Here is a 20,989-nt window from a genome sequence, read left to right as displayed (position 1 = left end):
AAGGCACCAAGATTAAAGACGACACTCTACTCATGAAGAAAGAGCATTTGGTTTATTCATGGTGGAGGTTATAAATTACACTGCTCAAAGGAAAACAGAAAAAAATCAAATAATTGTGAAGGCAGCCCAAAAGTATCTTGATTTTAAGAATGCTAGCTGGGAATCAATTAAGGAGAAACTGAATGAGACGCAATCTTCTCTGCCTCAATCATGCAGTGGTGGCCCTTCTTCATGTTAGTTATATTCCAGTGGAAGGAAAGAAGTCTCATTAGTGATGGTCTAGAGTTTAAGAAATACATTTCTGATCTGATAATTAAGCCTCATCTGATTTACATTCAGGAAACTTGGCTTAAGCCCCAATTAGATTTTATAATTCCTGGATATAAAACGAGGAATGATAGAAAGGAAAGACAAGTGGGGGGGGGGGGGGGGGTAACTTTTGTGTAAAATGGTATAAGATATAAAGTGGAATGAATAGGGCAGAATTATGAATCAACAGTTGTTAAGATCTGGATAGGAAATGGTCAGATTTCAGTGATTAATCTATATAATTGTAGCAGGAAGTTGACCATTGAAGATCTTAATGAAGTAAATGAAGAGCATGAAGGAAAGACTGTATGGTGTAGTGATTTCAGTTCACATCATGTTTTATGGGGCAGTCTAAATACAGATGCAGATGGATTGGTCACTGATGAGTTTCTAGAATTACAATCACTGGTTTGTGTTAACGATGGATGTCCTACTAGGTGTGATTGTAATAGGAATTCAGAAAGATTTTTAGATTTAACATTGGTGTCACATGGAATAGCTGGAATTACATCTTGGAGGTGATGAGTGATTCTCCTATGGGTAGTGATCATTTTCCTGTTATAATATCAGTTGGTTCTGATGTAGTTAAAGAAGAGGAGGTACTGATTCCTAGATGGAGACTAAGTAGGGCTAATTGGGAATTATTTCACTATTTAGTTAATAACCAGTGGGGTAAACTAGATGAAAACTTGTTTTCTGATGTGGAGTTATGTAACTCAAAGATTGTGTCTGTTATTGTTAATGCAGCTGAAAGTGCAATTTCTAAAACAGGAGAGGAGGAAATAAAAAGTATATTCCATGGTGGAATGAGCAATGTAGAATTGCTATAAGGGGAAGAAATAAAGGAGATGTCATACTTTAGAGGCTTTAATTCAATATAAGAAAGCCCAAGCTATAGTTAGGAAGACTATTAGAGCAGCTAAGCAGGCATGTTGGAGGCAGTATTGTAATTCTATTGGAAGAAAACCAAGTAATCTGAGGTATGGAGAGTTATTTAGAAAGTTAATGGTGTTAGAAGAACTTTTCCTTACCTGTTCTAGAATTTAACGGGAAAATAGCTGTTAGTGATAAAGAAAAAGCAGTTATTAGCAGAAACATTAATTAAAGTTCCTAGTTCAGAAGATTTATCTGAAGATATAACGAGTTATAAAGAGAAGATTTTAGCTGAAAATCCAGGAGTCACTAATAAGAGAATGGTTACAAATCAAGATCTAGATCTGCCTTTTACTTTGTATGAGCTGACAAAAGCTATTTATAATGTTAAACAGTCAGCTCCAGGAAAAGATGCAGTTTGTTCTATAATGCTTAAACATTTAAATGATAGATCTCTGACTGTTCTTTTAAAACTGTTTAATCTGATGTTGGAGACGGGGATTATTCCTGCAGCATGGAAACAGTCAGTTATAATTCCTGTGTTGAAGCAGGTAAAAATGCAGCAGAGCCTTCAGACTATAGGCCTATAGCTCTGACATCTCAATTAGGGAAAACTATGGAGATAATTGTAACAGAATATCATCTTTTCTAGAAAGTAAACATTTATTCTGTCCTTTTCAAAGTGGTTTTCATAAAGGGAGAAATACGATGGATGTGGTTCTGTGCCTGGAGTCAGAAGTAAGGAAAGCTCAAACAAATAAAGAAATAGTGATAGCTGTGTTCTTTGACATAGAAAAGGTGTTTGAGATGTTATGGAGAGAGGGATTATTGATTAAATCAGAAAAAACTTGGCCTAAGTGGTGAGATTTCTAACTGGGTTTTAGATTTTCTGTTTGGTAGAGAAATAGAAGTTAGAGTTGGGGCTGATTTCTCTACTAGATATATTGTTGAGAATGGTAGCCCACAAGGCAGTGTGTGTAGCCCAATTCTTTTTAATATTATGATAAATGACATTTCTGATGAGATAGATGGTAGTAGAGGGAAATCTTTATTTGCAGATGATGGGGCTCTGTGGGTGAGGGTCAGAATCTGATATGTTTGCAGAAAAAGATGTAGGAGGCCATTTTGAAAGTGGAAGGTTAGTAAATAAATGATTTAGAATGTCAGCTGCAAAGTCCCAAGTTATTAGTTTTTATAGAAGACATGAGGAAGTTAATTTAACTCTTTATAATCAGAAGCTTGAACAAGTGAATAAAGTCAGGTTTTAGGGGTCATCTTTGATGAAAAGTTACCTTGAAAACAGCAGATAGAACTAGTTCAAAATAAATGTAAAAATAAATAATTTGTTGAGATGTTTTTGTGGACAGGAATGGGAGCTTCAAGAAGTGCTGTTGGCAGTTTATCAGGATCTCAGGAGATCTTCCTTGGATTATGGCTGTATAGGATATATGCAGTGTGCGATTTGCAAAAAAAAACAGAGGGGAAGATGATTTCTAAAGTTTTATTAATGAATAAAAGTTTTATTAATAATGGTTAGCTAGAAGGTGCTCTTTCGGGTAGCTAGTTAGATCCAGTAGGTTAGATTATTTAAACTTGCGCCATCTACTGTCGGGACAAACCGCTTTGAGCAGAAAACATAATACTCTTTAAAAACACAAACATTTAAGTTTACAAATGTGAAGGAACACAAGACATCTATTAATATAAATTTTGAAAAATCCATAATATTCAGGGGTTAAAGCAAAAATTAGGGGCCGGAGTGTAGGAGCCAATTATTTTTTGTTATTAATTAAAGTTGTATTTTTTGTGTATAATCTAGTGAAGGTTATTTATTTTACTTTATTGTTGGATATTTATTTTGAGATTATGTGTTGGTATTTAGTTTTCTTTGCTTCTGGTTAGTTATGAGTATTTGGGTGAATTAAGTTTATTAATAGGCTGTCAGTGGTAGGACCAGCATGCATCTGGGTGGACGTTTGGTTTTTTACCAGTGCAAGAGAAGCAGGGAGGAAAATGTTTGTCAATTTCTGTTTGCTGGCTTGCAAAAGAGAAATAAACCACAAACTAAACGACTTTACCTGGAAAATGGATTTATTTTTTTGCCTGCGTAAATTGCTCGTCTAAGGTGCATCTGTGGCCCTTGTGGATTATTGGAGATATCAAAGCTGGGCCACAGCATCACTTATTCGTTCAGCTACATACTAAACAATGTTTAGTTTGGTTTGTCTGGATTCCTGCTCATGTAGGTATAGAAGGAAATGCAGAAGTAGATATATTAGCTAAACAGGCCCTGAAATCAGATATTATTAACTTATGTGTTCCTTTAAGCAGAAGTGAGGGAAAATCCATTATTCAAAATAAAATCCATAAAGTTGGGCAGGAACAATGGGCTAATCATGACACTGGTAGAGATTTATATGAAATTCTAAAGACTGTGGTGGGTAATAGTTGTATGAATGGAAGGCAGAAAGAAGAGGTAGAACTTAATGGTTCTCTTTCCAGAACAGGGGAACATGAAACTGTGACGAACCGAAACTGGACCCAAGATTCAACCAGGACAAGTCAGTGACGTTTTAAGTAACGTTTTATTTACAAGCGTGAGCACGGCAACTCGGAGCGCTTCCGCCCGCGCTAAGACTGGGAACCCCTGGGGACAGAGACACAGGTTAGTGATCTGTGGAAGCTGCACTTCACCGTGCAAGAGCTAGATCACTAACCTTATTAAGAGGGAATGCTGAGCGCCGGCTTTAGCTGAAGAGCGGAGTAGGAGGCAGCGGTCCGAGAGATGGTGGGGATTTTCCGGGTTCGTGGTCCAAGGGCAGTCCGAGGTCGGAGTCGAGAAGGCAGAGGTCCAGCGGCGGTACAGAGGGGCAATCCAAGGGCAAGGTAAGGTCCAGTCCGGGTCCGATAACAGGCTGGATGCAGAGGTACACAGGGGTTAGGCTGGCTCAGTTACTCACGGGCAGAAAGGGTGGGCACACAGGCAGGCAGTCCAGGCTAGGCAGAGACAGGGGTCCAGAGGCAGATCCGATCCGGTTTCCAGAAGGGCAGTCAGAGTCAGAATGGGGTCCGAATTCCAGGCAGGCAGTGTCAGAAGAGGATCAGGCAGACTCGGTAACAGAAGGCAGAACACAGGTCGGGAAACAGGCAGGCAGATTAAAGTTCAAAGAATGCTGGATAGATCTTACCGGGATGGCTAGAAAGACAATCTGGCACTGGTGGCAGGTCTGTTGGCAGATTTTAAGCTGTTGAGAACAGGTGGATCTGGTGAAGGATGATTGCATGCAGGGTGTAGTGGAGCAGGTGTGCTGAGTTCAGGATCAGACCAGCACCAGTGCCAAGATCATTACAGAAACAGGGGCTTGTAATTACTGTAATCAGACGGAAACAGTGGAACATGTCCTATTAGAATGTAATTAGAGGAACGTCAGCATTTAAAGTAGATACTAAATAGAGGAAAATAGGATTTTCTGTGGTTAATCTTTTAGGATATTAATAAAATTCTGTTAAAAATCAATTAGATATTTAAAAAACACTGGGGTATTTAATCGTATTTAAAGTGTGTATGTATGTGTGTATGCATGTGAATACACACACATACACACATATGTGACATGTGATCACTAGTATATTGAAGTATTATTACTTTCCCTCTGAGATCATTGATGACCACACTCCAGTCTGGTAGGTGGCGGTAAATGCACCTTAACTTGGTTGCCATCCGCCAATAAAAACAAAAGAAGAAGAAGCAGAAGTGTAATTTCCTACACAGAGGCAGTCATTGAATGCATCGTGAGTCTGGCTCAGAGAGCTCAGCAGGAGAAGCCTCAGAGATTCTGGTTCTGCGGCCATAAGTCAACATCTCCATGTTAAGCTGCTTGTCTTTGGACTATAAACAGTAATGTGTGCCGTGGTTTGTCCCCACGATGATCCACAGTGACTAAGTGAGCTTCAGTCTGAGGTAGAAGACGCTGAAGCTTTGTGGACTGTGTTTAGCCGCTTGCTTAGCATACCAGCTAGCCGATGCTAACAAGCTGGCTGATGGACTCTAGGCTGCTGCTTTAGCTTCAAGATGAATCCAGAACAATGTGAGCTGAAACTCTGTTAAATGATCCATGTTTAGAACATTGTGGCTCTGAGAACCACTGTTCTAGCAGAACCCTGAGCCAGACTAGAAGACAGCAGCATTTTAAACAGACGCCAGAGCCATCACACTTAAATATCCAGCAGCAGCAAGTGATCATGGATGGATTTATGTTCAAGGAGAGTTTATTGCTGGTTGCTAATCTCCAACCTCTAGTGCCCCCCCCAACCCTAAGCCCAGAACATCTTCATCACCAGCCTCCACTGCTGAGAACCACACCTTGATCTGGACCTTCACACGTCATGATAACATGTTCTGGTTCTGCTGGCTTTAACTCTTTAAATCAGTTCTACTGGATCACATATCAGACATCAGTTCATCATGTTTCTGGCACTTTTACATTCAGGGACATTCATTTTCTACATTTGATCATTTATTTGTTCATGTTTCGCTGTGTGTCTCGAGCCCGTAACATCATCAGGGACCCCTCACACCCCCACCATAGACTATTCTCCCTGCTGCCCTCTGGAAAGAGGTTCCGCAGCATCCGCTGCAGGTCCACTAGGTTCTGCAAAAGCTTTTTCCCTGCTGCCATCAGACTGTTGAACTGCTGAACTGCTGAAGTATAAAAGTGTACCACACTAGATTCGCTGATTTGCACATTTGCACATTGTATCGTATCCTGCAAAATTGATGCTGCACCTTAACCGGAAACGTACTGCAAAACTGTGTACAATGCAACTGTCTACCTTTAAATCACTGCTGCACCCTACTGCATATTTGTTTACATTTAGTTTACATTGTTTACATTTCAACTGCCTACTGTTCACTGCTGCACTTTATCTGGAAGTAAATTGAAATTTATCCTGTAAGTGACTGCGATTGATCACTGCACTTTATCCTGTACTGTAATTCACTGCAAGGTATCCTGTAGAGTTACTGCAATATTTCTGAGCTGTGTGAAAACAAAATTTCGTTCTGTATGCACTCTGTGTATACAAAATGACAATAAAGAAAGTCCAAGTCTAAGTCTAAGTTCAGTTTTAACCTGCATCCTGGTGGCTTCAGCTCACATCTTTCATTCTTTATTCAGATTGAAGGACTGCAGTTTGTCAGAGATCAGCTGTGAATATCTGGGTTCTGTCCTGAAGTCCAACCCATCCCATCTGACAGAACTGGACCTGAGCTACAACAAAGACCTGAAAGATGGTGGAGTGAAGGAGCTCTGTGGTTTCCTCCAGACTCCCCTCTGCAAACTACAGAAACTGATGTAAGACTCCATGTTTTAGTTCTGATATCTGTGATGTGAAATTTGTGTTGACACTAAACTGCAGACATCTGGCTGATATTCTACTGATCCACACTGAAGATCTTCATGGTAAAGTCTGCTTTCTTCTTCACTGCTTTGCTCCACTTAAAGTTTCTTTCTTTTTCTTACTTCCTGTCAGCATTTATTCAATAATCAGCAGAAAACATGAAACAATGAGCTGAATTTCAGTTTAGAGTTGCAGCTTTTATCCAGAACTGAGGAAGAGGAAGAGAGAAGAAATAAAATGCTGATGTTTCATTTATTTGAAGGTTTTTAATCTCTTTAAACCTTCATCGGGTCAGTTTTTCTCCATTTTCTACAGGATGATGTTAAAATAATTGAATAAGTGGATGTAATTGAGCTGAAAAGCAAAGTTCAGATCTTGTATTGTAATAAATCTTTGCTGAGTTTGTTCCTGGACTTGGAGCCAGTTTTTAATGTTGTCTCTCTGTGTAACTGAGTCTGAGCCCTGATCTCAGGTCAGAAGCGGGCAGCATTGGGACCCCCAGTGTGTAGAAATGCCCCTCATGTGAAGCGGCTCAGAGGGGATTCAAGCCAGTTTAGAAAAGTGAATTTCAGCTCCTGGAATCTGTGTGACAGGAACTAATCTATAATCCCTGATTGATGCTTCAGCACTTTTAGAAGCTCTGCAAGGATTTTACTGACTAAAACACTCAGACACAACATGTCACAGTACCAGGTTCTGCTTCTGGGAGCTTCAGCTCCAAAAGTCAGTTTACATGAAATATTCTCCATCACATCATGTTTTTATGGCTGTGGAATCAGTAAAATAGTTCATTTATCTGCATTAATCTCCATTTGTTCATATTTGCTCCACAGTTGCTGCTGACTTGTTTGTTTTCTGTGAAACTTGAATAATTTGGAAAAGTGAGAAATGTTAAAGTGTTGAGAGATGGATCTTTGCTGATCATTTGTAATGATGTTAAACAAAAAGGACAGGTCCTGAATATAAAAAATCCTAGGTGAGAATGTGAGGGGGAGAATGTTAGATAACAGGAAATATGTGTGCGGTTTTATTTCAAGTATTTCTCCTGAGTTGATGACATTAAATCTAATTTATCAGGAGGGAAAGTAGTTGAAGTCAAACGGTTAAAAGAAACAAAAATGGAGAAAGGAGTGATAGTTTTTCTATCATGCTAAAGTTTGAAGAGAAAACTCTAGCAGACAAAGTGTTTGTTGGATATATGAGTTCTGATATTTAAACCATTTATTTCTCCACCACTGCGGTGCTTCAAATGTCAAAGATGTTGACATGTGGCGGCAGAATGCAGGGAAACAGAAGTGTGGGAGATGTGCTGGGGATGATGAGTATGGGAAATGTGAGGAAGGAGCTCCTTCGAGATGCTGTAATGGTGGAGGTGGACATAGTTCAGGTTTCAGGAGATGTCTAGCTAGTAAAAGAGCTGTGGAAGTACAGAAAGTTAAAATCACTGCTGGGATCACTGATGCAGAAGCAGCTAAAAAAAGTACCTGTTCCACCAATGATGCAGCCAAAGAAAGTGACAGGGCTAGAAGAAGGAAGTTCTGATTGGCTGAAGGCAACAAGATTAAAGATGACATTCTACTCATGAAGAAAGAGCATTTGGTTTACTCATGGTGGAGGTTATAAATTGCTCTGCTCATAGGAAAACAGAGAAAAATCAAATAATTGTGAAGGCAGCCCAAAAGTATCTTGATTTTAAGAATGCTAGCTGGGAATCAATTAAGGAGAAACTTAACGAGACGCAATCTTCTCTGCCTCAATCATGCAGTGGTGGCCCTTCTTCATGTTAGTTATATTCCAGTGGAAGGAAAGAAGTCTCATTAGTGATGGTCTAGAGTTTAAGAAATACATTTCTGATCTGATAATTAAGCCTCATCTGATTTACATTCAGGAAACTTGGCTTAAGCCCCAATTAGATTTTATAATTCCTGGATACACAACAATTAGGAATGATAGAAAGGAAAGAGAAGGTGTGGGGGGGGGGGTAACTTTTGTGTAAAATGGTATAAGATATAAAGTGGAATGAATAGGGCAGAATTTTGAATCAACAGTTGTTAAGATCTGGATAGGAAATGGTCAGATTTCAGTGATTAATCTATATAATTGTAGCAGGAAGTTGACCATTGAAGATCTTAATGAAGTAAATGAAGAGCATGAAGGAAAGACTGTATGGTGTAGTGATTTCAGTTCACATCATGTTTTATGGGGCAGTCTAAATACAGATGCAGATGGATTGGTCATTGAAGAGTTTCTAGAATTACATTCACTGGTTTGTGTTAACAATGGATGTCCTACTAGGTATGATTGTAATAGGAATCCAGAAAGTGTTTTAGATTTAACATTGGTGTCACATGGAATAGCTGGAATTACATCTTGGAGGTGATGAGTGATTCTCCTCTGGGTAGTGATCATTTTCCTGTTATAATATCAGTTGGTTCTGATGTAGTTAAAGAAGAGGAAGTACTGATTCCTAGATGGAGACTAAGTAGGGCTAATTGGGAATTATTTCACTATTAATTAATAACCAGTGGGGTAAACTAAATGAAAACTTGTTTTCTGATGTGGAGTTATGTAACTCAAAGATTGTGTCTGTTATTGTTAATGCAGCTGAAAGTGCAATTTCTAAAACAGGAGAGGAGGAAATAAAAAGTCTATTCCATGGTGGAATGAGCAATGTAGTATTGCTATAAGGGGAAGAAATAAAGGAGATGTCATACTTTAGAGTCTTTAATTCAATATAAGAAAGCCCAAGCTATAGTTAGGAAGACTATTAGAGCAGCTAAGCAGGCATGTTGGAGGCAGTATTGTAATTCTATTGGAGGAGAAACCAAGTTTTCTGAGGTATGGAGAGTTATTTAGAATGTTAATGGTGTTAAGAAGAACTTTTCCTTACCTGTTCTAGATTTTAACGGGAAAATAGCTGTTAGTGATAAAGAAAAAGCAGTTATTAGCAGAAACGCTAATTAAAGTTCCTAGTTCAGAAGATTTATCTGAAGATATAACGAGTTATAAAGAGAAGATTTTAGCTTAAAATCCAGGAGTCACTAATAAGAGAATAGTTACAAATCAAGATCTAGATCTGCCTTTTACTTTGTATGAGCTAACAAAAGCTATTTTTAATGTTAAACATTCAACACCAGGAAAAGATGGAGTTTGTTCTATAATGCTTAAACATTTAAATGATAGATCTCTGACTGTTCTTTTAAAACTGTTTAATCTGATGTGGGAGATGGGGATTATTCCTGCAGCATGGAAACAGTCAGTTATAATTCCTGTGTTGAAGCAGGTAAAAATGCAGCAGAGCCTTCAGACTATAGGCCTATAGCTCTGACATCTCAATTAGGGAAAACTATGGAGAGAATTGTAACAGAATATCATCTTTTCTAGAAAGTAAACATTTATTCTGTCCTTTTCAAAGTGGTTTTCATAAAGGGAGAAATACGATGGTTGTGGTTCTGTGCCTGGAGTCAGAAGTAAGGAAAGCTCAAACAAATAAAGAAATAGTGATAGCTGTGTTCTTTGACATAGAAAAGGTGTATGAGATGTTATGGAAAGAGGGATTATTGATTAAATTAGAAAAACTTGGCCTAAGTGGTGAGATTTCTAACTGGGTTTTAGATTTTCTGTTTGGTAGAGAAATAGAAGTTAGAGTTGGGGCTGCTTTCTCTACTAGATATATTGTTGAGAATGGTAGCCCACAAGGCAGTGTGTGTAGCCCAATTCTTTTTAATATTATGATAAATGACATTTCTGATGAGATAGATGGTAGTAGAGGGAAATCTTTATTTGCAGATGATGGGGCTCTGTGGGTGAGGGTCAGAATCTGATATGTTTGCAGAAAAAGATGTAGGAGGCCATTTTGAAAGTGGAAGGTTAGTAAATAAATGATTTAGAATGTCAGCTGCAAAGTCCAAAGTTATTAGTTTTATAGAAGTTAATTTAACTCTTTATAATCAGAAGCTTGAACAAGTGAATAAAGTCAGGTTTTAGGGGTCATCTTTGATGAAAAGTTACCTTGAAAACAGCAGATAGAACTAAGTTCAAAATAGATGTAAAAATAAATAATTTGTTGAGATGTCTTTGTGGACAGGAATGGGAGCTTCAAGAAGTGCTGTTGGCAGTTTATCAGGCTCTCATGAGATCTTCCTTGGATTATGGCTGTATAGCATGTATGCAGTGTGCGATTTGCAAAAAAACCAGAGGCGGAAATAATTTCTAAAGTTTTATTAATGAATAAAAGTTTTATTAATAATGGTTAGCTAGCAGGTGCTCTTTCGGGTAGCTAGTTAGATCCAGTAGGTTAGATTATTTAAAGTTGCGCCATCTACTGTCGGGACTAACCGCTTTGAGCAGAAAACATAATAATACTCTTTAAAAAAAAATTAAAGTTTACAAATGTCAAGGACACAAGACATCTATTAATATAAATTTTGAAAAAATCCATAATATTCAGGGGTTAAACCAAAATTAGGGGCCGGAGTGTTGGAGCCAATTATTTTTTGTTATTAATTAAAGTGTTATTTTTTATGTATAATCTAGTGAAGGTTATTTATTTTACTTTATTGTTTGATATTTATTTTGAGATTATGTGTTGGTTATTTAGTTTTCTTTGCTTCTGGTTAGTTATGAGTAATTTGGGTAAATTAAGTTTATTAATAGGCTGTCAGTGGTAGGACCAGCATGCATCTGGGTGGACGTTTGTTTTTTTAGCAGCGCAAGAGAAGCAGGGAGGAAAATGTTTGTCAATTTCTGTTTGCTTGCTTGCAAAAGAGAGATAAACCACAAACTAAACGACTTTACCTGGAAAACGGATTTATTTTTTTGCCTGCGTAAATTACTCGTCTAAGGTGCATCTGTGGCCCTTGTGGATTATTGGAGATGTCAAAGCTGGGCCAAAGCATCATTTATTCCTTCAGCTACATACTAAAAAATGTTTAGTTTGATTTGTCTGGATTCCTGCCCATGTAGGTATAGAGGGAAATGCAGAAGTAGATATATTAGCTAAACAGGCCCTGAAATCAGATATTATTAACTTATGTGTTCCTTTAAGCAGAAGTGAGGGAAAATCCATTATTCAAAATAAAATCCATAAAGTTGGGCAGGAACAATGGGCTAATCATGACACTGGTAGAGATTTATATGGAATTCAAAAGACTGTGGGGGGTAATAGTTGTATGAATGGAAGGCAGAAAGAAGAGGTAGAACTTAATGGTTCTCTTTCCAGAAAAGGGGAACATGAAACAGGGACTTGTCCGTCCGTCCGTCTGTCCGTCTTCTTCCGCTTATCCAGGGTTGGGTTGTGCGGGTAGCAGCTTCAGTAGGGAGGCCCAGACGTCCCTCTCCCCAGCCACTTGGGCCAGCTCCTCAGGGGGAATCCCAAGGTATTCCCAGCAGAGAGACATAGTCCCTCCAGCGTGTCCTGGGTCCTCCCCTGGGTCTCCTCCCGGTGGGACGTGCCCGGAACACCTCACCAGGGAGGCGTCCAGGAGGCATCCTGACCAGATGCCCGAGCCACCTCAACTGGCTCCTCTGGACGTGGAGGAGCAGCGGCTCTACTCTGAGTCCTCCCCAGATGACTGAGCTCCTCACCCTATCTCTAAGGGAGAGCCCAGACACACTACGGAGAAAACTAATTTTAGCCGCTTGTATCCGGGATCTCGTTCTTTCGGTCACGACCCAAAGCTCGTGACCATAGATGAGGGTAGGAACGTACATCGACCGGTAAATGGAGAGCTTCTCCTTTTGGCTCAGCTCTCTCTTCACCACAACGGATCGGTACAGCGCCCGCTTGACAGCAGACGCCGCACCAATCCGCCTGTCCATCTCCCGCTCCATCTTCCCCTCATTCGTGAACAAGACCCCAAGATACTTGAACTCCTCCACTAGGGGCAGCACATCCTCTCCAACCCGGAGGAGGCACTCTACCCTTTTCCGGTTCAAGACCATGGTCTCAGATTTGGACGCACTGATCCTCATCCCGGCCGCTTCGCACTCGGCTGCAAACCGCTCCAGTGAGAGCTGTAGATCACACCCTGATGAAGCCAATAGGACCACAACATCCAGAGCCTTAAGGTACTCAGGGCGAATTTCATCCACCCCCGGGGCCTTGCCACCGAGAAGCTTTTTAACAACCTCGGTAACCTCAGCCCCAGAGATGGGAGAACCCGACTTAGAGTCCTCAGGCTCTGCTTCCGCAAGGAAAGACGTGTTGGTGGGATTAAGGAGGTCTTCGAAGTATTCCGCCCACCGACGCACGACGTCCCGAGTCGAAGTCAGCAGCAAACCACCCCCACTGTAAACAGTGTTGGTACTGCACTGCTTCCCCCTCCTGAGACGCCGGATAGTGGACCAGAATCGCTTTGAAGCCGTACGGAAGTCTTTCTCCATGGCCTCTCCGAACTCTTCCCACGTCCGAGTTTTTGCCTCGCGGACCAGCCGAGCCGCCTGCCGCTTCGACTGCCGGTACACATCAGTTGCTTCCGGAGTCCCACGGGCCAATAACGCCCGATAGGACTCCTTCTTCAGCTTGACGGCTTCCCTCACCGCTGGTGTCCACCAGCGTGTTCGAGGGTTGCCGCCGCGACATGCACCGACAACCTTGCGGCCAAGGCTCCGACTAGCCGCCTCAACAATAGAGGCGCGGAACATGGTCCATTCAGACTCAATGTCCCCCGCCTCCCTCGGGACGTGTTCAAAGTTCTCCCGGAGGTGGGAGTTAAAGCTCCGTCTCACAGGGGACTCTGCCAGGCGTTCCCAGCAAACCCTCACAATACGTTTGGGTCTGCCCGGTTAGACAGACTTCCTCCCCCGCCATCGGAGCCAACTCACCACAAGGTAGCGGTCGGTGGAGAGCTCCGCCCCTCTCTTCACCCGAGTGTCCAAGACATGCAGCAGCAGATTCAATTCAATTCAATTTTATTTATATAGTGCCAAATCATGAAACATGTCATCTCAAGGCACTTTACAAAGTCAAGTTCAATAATATTATACAGATTGGGTCAGATTATACAGATTGGTCAAAAAATGTCCTATATAAAGAAACCAGTTGATTGCATCAAAGTCCCGACAAGCAGCATTCACTCCTGGGGAAGCGTAGAGCCACAGGGAGAGTCGTCTGCATTGTCCATGGCTTTGCAGCAATCCCTTATACTGAGCAAGCATGAAGCGACAGTGGAAAGAAAAACCACCCATTAACGGGAAAGAAAAACCTTCGGAAGAACCGGGCTCAGTGTGAACGGTCATCTGCCTCGACCGACTGGGGGTTAGAGAAGATAGAGCAGAGACACAACAAGAGAGACAAAAAAGCACAGAAGCACACATTGTGTCTTCTCTGGATGATGTCACGGTTAACAGAACGCCAGACCAGGTGTACCTTCTATGAAGATAAAAGAGAGAGAGCAAAAAGTTACAAGCTGAAATGACAACACATAATGCATAATTGAAGAACAGTAGAACTCTATAGAGTGAGAAAATTAGATCCTGATATCCTCCAGTAGCCTAAGCCTATAGCAGTAAAACTATAAAGGTAGCTCAGGGTAACATGAGCCACTCTGACTAGAAGCTTTGTCACAAAGGAAAGTTTTAAGATTACTCTTAAAAGTAGACGGGGTGTCTGCCTCACGGACCAAAACTGGGAGTTGGTTCCACAGGAGAGGAGCCTGATAGCTAAAGGATCTGCCTCCCATTCTACTTTTAGAGACTCTAGGAACCACCAGCAGACCTGCAGTCTGAGAGCGAAGTGCTCTGTTAGGAACATACGGGGTAATCAGAGCTCTGATATATGATGGAGCTTGATTATTAAGGGCTTTATACGTTAGAAGAAGAATTTTAAATTCTATTCTTGATTTAACAGGAAGCCAATGAAGGGAAGCTTAAATAGGAGAAATATGATCCCTCTTGTTGATTTTCATCAGAACTCTTGCTGCAGCATTTTGGATCAGCTGAAGGCTTTGAACTGCATTTTGTGGACTTCCTGATAGTAAATAATTACAATAGTCCAGCCTTGAAGGAACAAATGCATGAACCAGTTTTTCAGCATCACTCCTGGACAGAATGTCTCTAATTTTGGCGATATTCCGGAGGTGAAAAAAGGAAACTCTGGAAACCTGTTTAATATGGGATTTAAATGACATGTCTTGGTCAAAAATAACACCAAGATTTTTTACTTTATTACCAGAGGCCAAGTTAATGCCACCCAGATTAAGTGATTGGTTAAGAAGTTTATTTTTTGAGGACTCTGGCCCAAAGATTACAACTTCTGTCTTGTCAGAATTTAAATGCAGGAAATTTAAAGTCATCCAGCTTTTGATGTCATCATGACATGACTGCAGTCGAAGTAACTGATTGGATTCATCAGGATTTATGGATAAATATAGCTGAGTATCATCAGCATAACAGTGGAAATTAATCCCATGCTGTCTGATAATTTTGCCAATCGGAAGCATATATATAGTAAAGAGAATTGGTTCAAGGACTGAACCCTGTGGTACTCCACAAGTGACCCTAGAGTTTGAGGAAGATTTATTATTAACATGAAAAAACTGGAGTCTGTCCGACAGATCAGATTTAAACCAGCCTAATGCTTTCCCCTTAATCCCTACAGTATGTTCAAGTCTTTGTAGGAGAATATTGTGATCAACTGTATCAAATGCAGCACTGAGATCTAACAGGACAATTATAGACACAAGTCCTTTATCTGAGGCCATGAGAATTTAATTAGTGACCTTCACCAGAGCTGTTTCAGTGCTATGATAAGCTCTGAAGCCTGACTGAAACTCCTCAAGTAGGTCATTACTTTGTAAATGTTCACATAGTTGATTAGCAACTACTTTCTCAAGAATTTTAGATAAGAAAGGAAGATTAGATATAGGTCTGTAGTTTACTAACTCATCTTGATCAAGAGAAGGTTTCTTAAGTAAAGGTTTAATAACAGCTACTTTAAAAACCTGTGGTACATATCCATTTACTAAGGATAGATTAATCATGTCTAAAATAGTGCCACTGATCAAAGGGAATATGTCCTTAAACAATTTGGTTGGGATTGGGTCCAACATGCAGGTAGAAGGTTTAGATGAAGCTAAAATTGTAGATAGCTCAGAAAGCTCTACTGCTTCTAAACAGTTCAAACACTGCGCAGGTTCTAAAGATTCCTCCAGCACTGCCTCACTTACTGAGGACGAGGTAATCATGTTTGGGAGGATGCCAATTATTTTATTTTTAATGGCATCAATTTTATTTATGAAGAATCCCATAAAATCATTACTACTAAGAGCTAAGGGAATGAATGGAGATCATTGAACTGCGACCTAGGGTGTCCTGGTGCCAAGAGCACATGTGGACACCCTTACGCTTGAACATGGTGTTTGTGATGGACAATCCATGACGAGCACAGAAGTCCAACAACAAAACACCACTCGAGTTCAGATCAGGTGGGCCATTCCTCCCAACCACGCCCCTCCAGGTCCCACTGTCATTGCCCAAATGAGCGTTGAAGTCCCCCAGCAAAACGAGGGAGTCCCCAGGAGGGGCACTCTCCAGTACCCCTTCCAAGGACTCCAAAAAGGGTGGATAATCTGAACTGCTGTGGGGCGCATAAGCGCAAACAACAGTCAGAACCCGTCGCCCCACACGAATGTGGAGGGAGGCCACCCTCTCGTTCACCGGGGAGAACCCCAACGTGCAGCCACCGAGATGGGGGCAACAAGTTTGCCCACCCCAGCTCGGCACCTCTCACCAGGGGCAACTCCAGAGTGGAAGAATGTCCAGCCCCTCTCGAGGAGACTGGTTCCAGAGCCATGCGTCGAGGTGAGTCCGACTATCTCTAGTCGGAACCTCTCAACGAGCTCAGGCTCCTTCCCCACCAGAGAGGTGACATTCCACATCCCAAGAGCCAGCTTCTGCAGCCGGAAACAGGGATTTGTAATTACTGTAATCAGACGGAAACAGTGGCACATGTCCTATTAGAATGTAATTAGAGGAACGTCAGCACCTAAAGTCGATACTAAATAAAGGGAAAATAGGATTTTCTGTGGTTAATCTTTTAGGAAATTAATCAAATTCTGTTAAAAATCAATTAGATATTTAAAAAACACTGGGGTATTTAATCATATTTAAAGTGTGTATGTATGTGTGTATGCATGTGAATACACAAACAAACACACATATGTGACATGTGATCACTAATACACTGAAGTATTATTACTTTCCCTCTGAGATCATTGATGACCACATTCCAGTCTGGTAGGTGGCGGTAAATGCACCTTAACTTGGTCGCCATCCACCAATAAAAACAAAAGAAGAAGAAGCAGAAGTGTAATTTCCTACACAGAGGCAGTCATTGAATGCATCGTGAGTCTGGCTCAGAGAGCTCAGCAGGAGAAGCCTCAGAGATTCTGGTTCTGCGGCCATAAGTCAACATCTCCATATTAAGCTGCTTGTCTTTGGACTATAAACAGTAATGTGTGCTGTGGTTTGTCCCCACGATGATCCACAGTGACTAAGTGAGCTTCAGTCTGAGGTAGAAGACGCTGAAGCTTTGTGGACTGTGTTTAGCCGCTAGCTTAGCATAGCAGCTAGCCGATGCTAACAAGCTGGCTGATGGACTCTAGGCTGCTGCTTTAGCTTCAAGATGAATCCAGAACAATGTGAGCTGAAACTATGTTAAATGATCCATGTTTACAACATTCTGGCTCTGAGAACCACTGTTCTAGCAGAACCCTGAGCCAGACTAGAAGACAGTAGCATTTTAAACAGACGCCAGAGCCATCACACTTAAATATCCAGCAGCAGCAAGTGATCATGGATGGATTTATGTTCAAGGAGAGTTTATTGTTGGCTGCTAATCTCCAAGCTCTAGTGCCCCCCCAACCCTAAGCCCAGAACATCTTCATCATCAGCCTCCACTGCTGAGAACCACACCTTGATCTGGACTTTCACACGTCATGATAACATGTTCTGGTTCTGCTGGCTTTAACTCTTTGAAACAGTTCTTCTGGATCACATATCAGACATCAGTTCATCATGTTTCTGGCACTTTTACATTCAGGGACATTCATTTTCTACATTTGATCATTTATTTGTTCATGTTTCAGTTTTAACCTGCATCCTGGTGGCTTCAGCTCACATCTTTCATTCTTTATTCAGATTGGAGCGCTGCAGTTTGTCAGAGATCAGCTGTGAATATCTGGGTTCTGTCCTGAAGTCCAACCCGTCCCTTCTGACAGAACTGGACCTGAGCTACAACAAAGACCTGAAAGATGGTGGAGTGAAGGTGCTCTGTGGTTTCCTCCAGACTCCCTTCTGCAAACTACAGAAACTGACGTAAGGCTCCATGTTTTAGTTCTGATATCTGTGATGTGAAAGTTGTGTTGACACTGAACTGCAGACATCTGGCTGATATTCTACTGATCCACACTGAGGATCTTCATGGTAAAGTCTGCTTTTTTCTTCACTGCTTTGCTCCACTTAAAGTTTCTTTCTTTTTCTAACTTCCTGTCAGCATTTAATCAATAATCAGCAGAAAACATGAAACAATGAGCTGAATTTCAGTTTAGAGTTGCAGCTTTTATCCAGAACTGAGGAAGAGGAAGACAGAAGAAATAAAATGCTGATGTTTCATTTATTTGAAGGTTTTTAATATCTTTAAACCTTCATCAGGTCAGTTGTTCTTCATTTTCTACAGGATGATTTTAAAATAATTGAATAAGTGGATAATTGAATAAGTGGATGTAATTGAGCTGAAAAGTTCAGATCTTGTATTGTAATAAATCTTTGCTGAGTTTGTTCCTGGACTTGGAGCCAGTTTTTAATGTTGTCTCTCTGTGTAACTGAGTCTGAGCCCTGATCTCAGGTCAGAAGCGGACAGCATTGGGACCCCCAGTGTGTAGAAATGCCCCTCATGTGAAGCAGCTCAGAGGGGATTCAAGCCAGTTTAGAAAAGTCAATTTCAGCTCCTGGAATCTGTGTGACACGAACAAATCTATAATCCCTGATTGATGCTTCAGCACTTTTAGAAGCTCTGAAGGATTTTACTGATTAAAACACTCAGACACAACATGTCACAGTAGCAGGTTCTGCTTCTGGGAGCTTCAGCTCCTAAAGTCAGTTTACATGAAATATTCTCCATCACATCATGTTTTTATGGCTGTGGAATCAGTAAAATAGTTCATTTATCTGCATTAATCTCCATTTGTTCATATTTGCTCCACAGTTCCTGCTGACTTGTTTGTTTTCTGTGAAACTTGAATAATTTGGCTGCAGAAGCTGAGTTTGTATTGATGGAGCTGCTGGTGGAGCTGACAGAGGTGAAGAGCTGAAGTCAGCAGGGCTGTCATTTAGAAAGCTTGCTGACACTAAATAGAGCTGAAATGTGCGTACGCCACTTTCCACCAGAAGTTAGGCTCTCTAAAAATGAACTTGAGGGGTAAATGTGTGGTCCTCATGCCAGCTCTGACCCAGGCGTACGCTCATTTTGGAGACGGGGAAACAGGAGACGCAGATGGTGAAGTGGGGAATTACAGCCAACCTGCATGAGGATTTCTCTCAGACGTTCACTTTCACTCCATATCAGACTTTAATCAGAGATCATCTATATCAGAAGCATTAAAACCTCAGTATTATTCATTCTGGTGCTGGTGACTCCTTAATCCATCTGGGACATTTCAGATAAATCTAAATGCCCATAAGCCATCTTAAATCAAAGTCTGCTAACATCTTCTCTCGGCTTTCTACCTTCACATTCCTCTCTCCAATCATCACCAGGGTGACGTGTTCCTCAGATTATTGTGACCAGGTGAGCAGCAATCACTTTAATTGCTGCAAACAGTCAAACACACTGGCTGGATGCATTGGCACTGCCGGAACACCGTGCAGATGGAGAATTGAGGAAACACGCTTTCAGGGATCAAAGATTTTCTGGCCAATAATGAGGACTGGCCAATATCCTGCTTCTGACTCCCAGCATGCATTGTGTTGTTCCCCACAGGGGAAAGTGGCTCCACCTCCCTGTGAGGAGGTGAAAGGCAGCTCTCCAACCCCCAGAGTGCAGATTTAATAAATGCACATTTAATAAACGCACATTTAAACGCCTCTCTGGGAAATTTTCCCAACGTTTCTTTGCTTTTTCTCCGTGGCTGCCACATCACCATGATGAAAAAATTATCAGCTGACACATTTTCTACACATTAACATTCATGAGGTGCTTTGCATCGAGCGTTTCTGCTTGAATCTGGGCGTGTAGAGGGCAGAACCTGAGCCAGAACCTGGTACCAAATGTATTGCTACAGCTGGGATCTAGAAAGGAAAATGGCTGCTGCTGTGCCTGAGCATGGTTTGATTAATCTGAATATTTTTACCTTACTCCATTTTCTTTTTCTTGGCGTTCACTTTTAGTACGGATTCCACACAAAGTTTCTAAATGAGAGCCAGGACTTTAAAAACTGCTAAACAAGTTTTAACTGTTGAAAGTTCTGATATTGTTGATTGTTGAAGAGCTGAAGTCAGCAGGTCTTTATTGAAGCAGCAGCTTGTTGTCATTAATATTAATGAGAGTTCTTTAACTGGTTCTGTTGGACTGTTAGAACCTGCATCCTGGTGGCTTCAGCTCACATCTTTCATTCTTTCAGATTGTGGAGCTGCAGGTTGTCAAAGATCAGCTGTGATCATCTGGTATCGGCGCTGAAGTCCAACCCGTCCCATCTGACAGAACTGGAGCTAAACTTCAACGACCTGGAGAAGTCAGATGTTCGGCAGCTGGAGGATCTTGTAAAGAGTCCAGACTACAAACTGGAATCTCTGTAAGTAGATGGTTGGAGTGAGTCCAGCTGCTGTCAGCAGAACTGTTCTGAACCCAGTTGGTAGCAAAGCAAAGATCCAGTGTTTCCAGTAAAGCTGCAGCTTCTCAGTGGGAGGAGAATGGTGACAGGCTTCCTGATTGGACACAAAGACAACAATGAGCCAATCAGAGGAGCCAGCAGCTTGTTGTCTTCCTGTCTTTGTGTCCATGTGAAGATGACTGTTGTTGTTGTGTTCATGCCTTCCACCATGTCTAGAGACAGTGGTCCTCATTCATCAAGCTGTGGAGCATCAGATCTGATCTCAGACTCTTTGTTCTCTCATTTCAACAGCAAACAGCTGATCAGTTTCATCTTAGTCACAGCTCTGAGATCAGTCTGACTGCAGCCTGCAAATCACTGATTTCACAGCCCATCATTACATTTAGTCACCATGTGGTCTTTCTACAGAGCACAAGCTCTGCTGAAGTCCACTCAGCACATCTGGACATGTGTCCTTCTCTCACTAGTTTCATCCAGATGTGTTCAGGGACAGCCTCCATGTTTCTTAGTCAGCTGATGTTTCAGGAACAGATGTTCATGTTCAGCTTCCAGAGGCTGAAACACTCACTGATCTCCTC

At 41.3% G+C, this 20,989-nt stretch overlaps 1 protein-coding gene across 1 annotated transcript in view; it reads left to right on the top strand.

The window, feature by feature from the left end:
• The window catches only part of LOC118560258 (protein NLRC3-like), a 492,641-nt gene that overhangs the window by 22,719 nt on the left and 448,933 nt on the right, over window positions 1–20,989 (top strand). The window lies entirely within an intron of this gene.

This window comes from Fundulus heteroclitus, unplaced genomic scaffold, assembly GCF_011125445.2.
Source record: "Fundulus heteroclitus isolate FHET01 unplaced genomic scaffold, MU-UCD_Fhet_4.1 scaffold_41, whole genome shotgun sequence".
In the NCBI taxonomy this organism is placed as follows: Eukaryota; Metazoa; Chordata; class Actinopteri; order Cyprinodontiformes; family Fundulidae; genus Fundulus; species Fundulus heteroclitus.
Note: the sequence above shows the minus strand (reverse complement) of the source record. Positions and strands in the feature narration are given on the sequence as shown.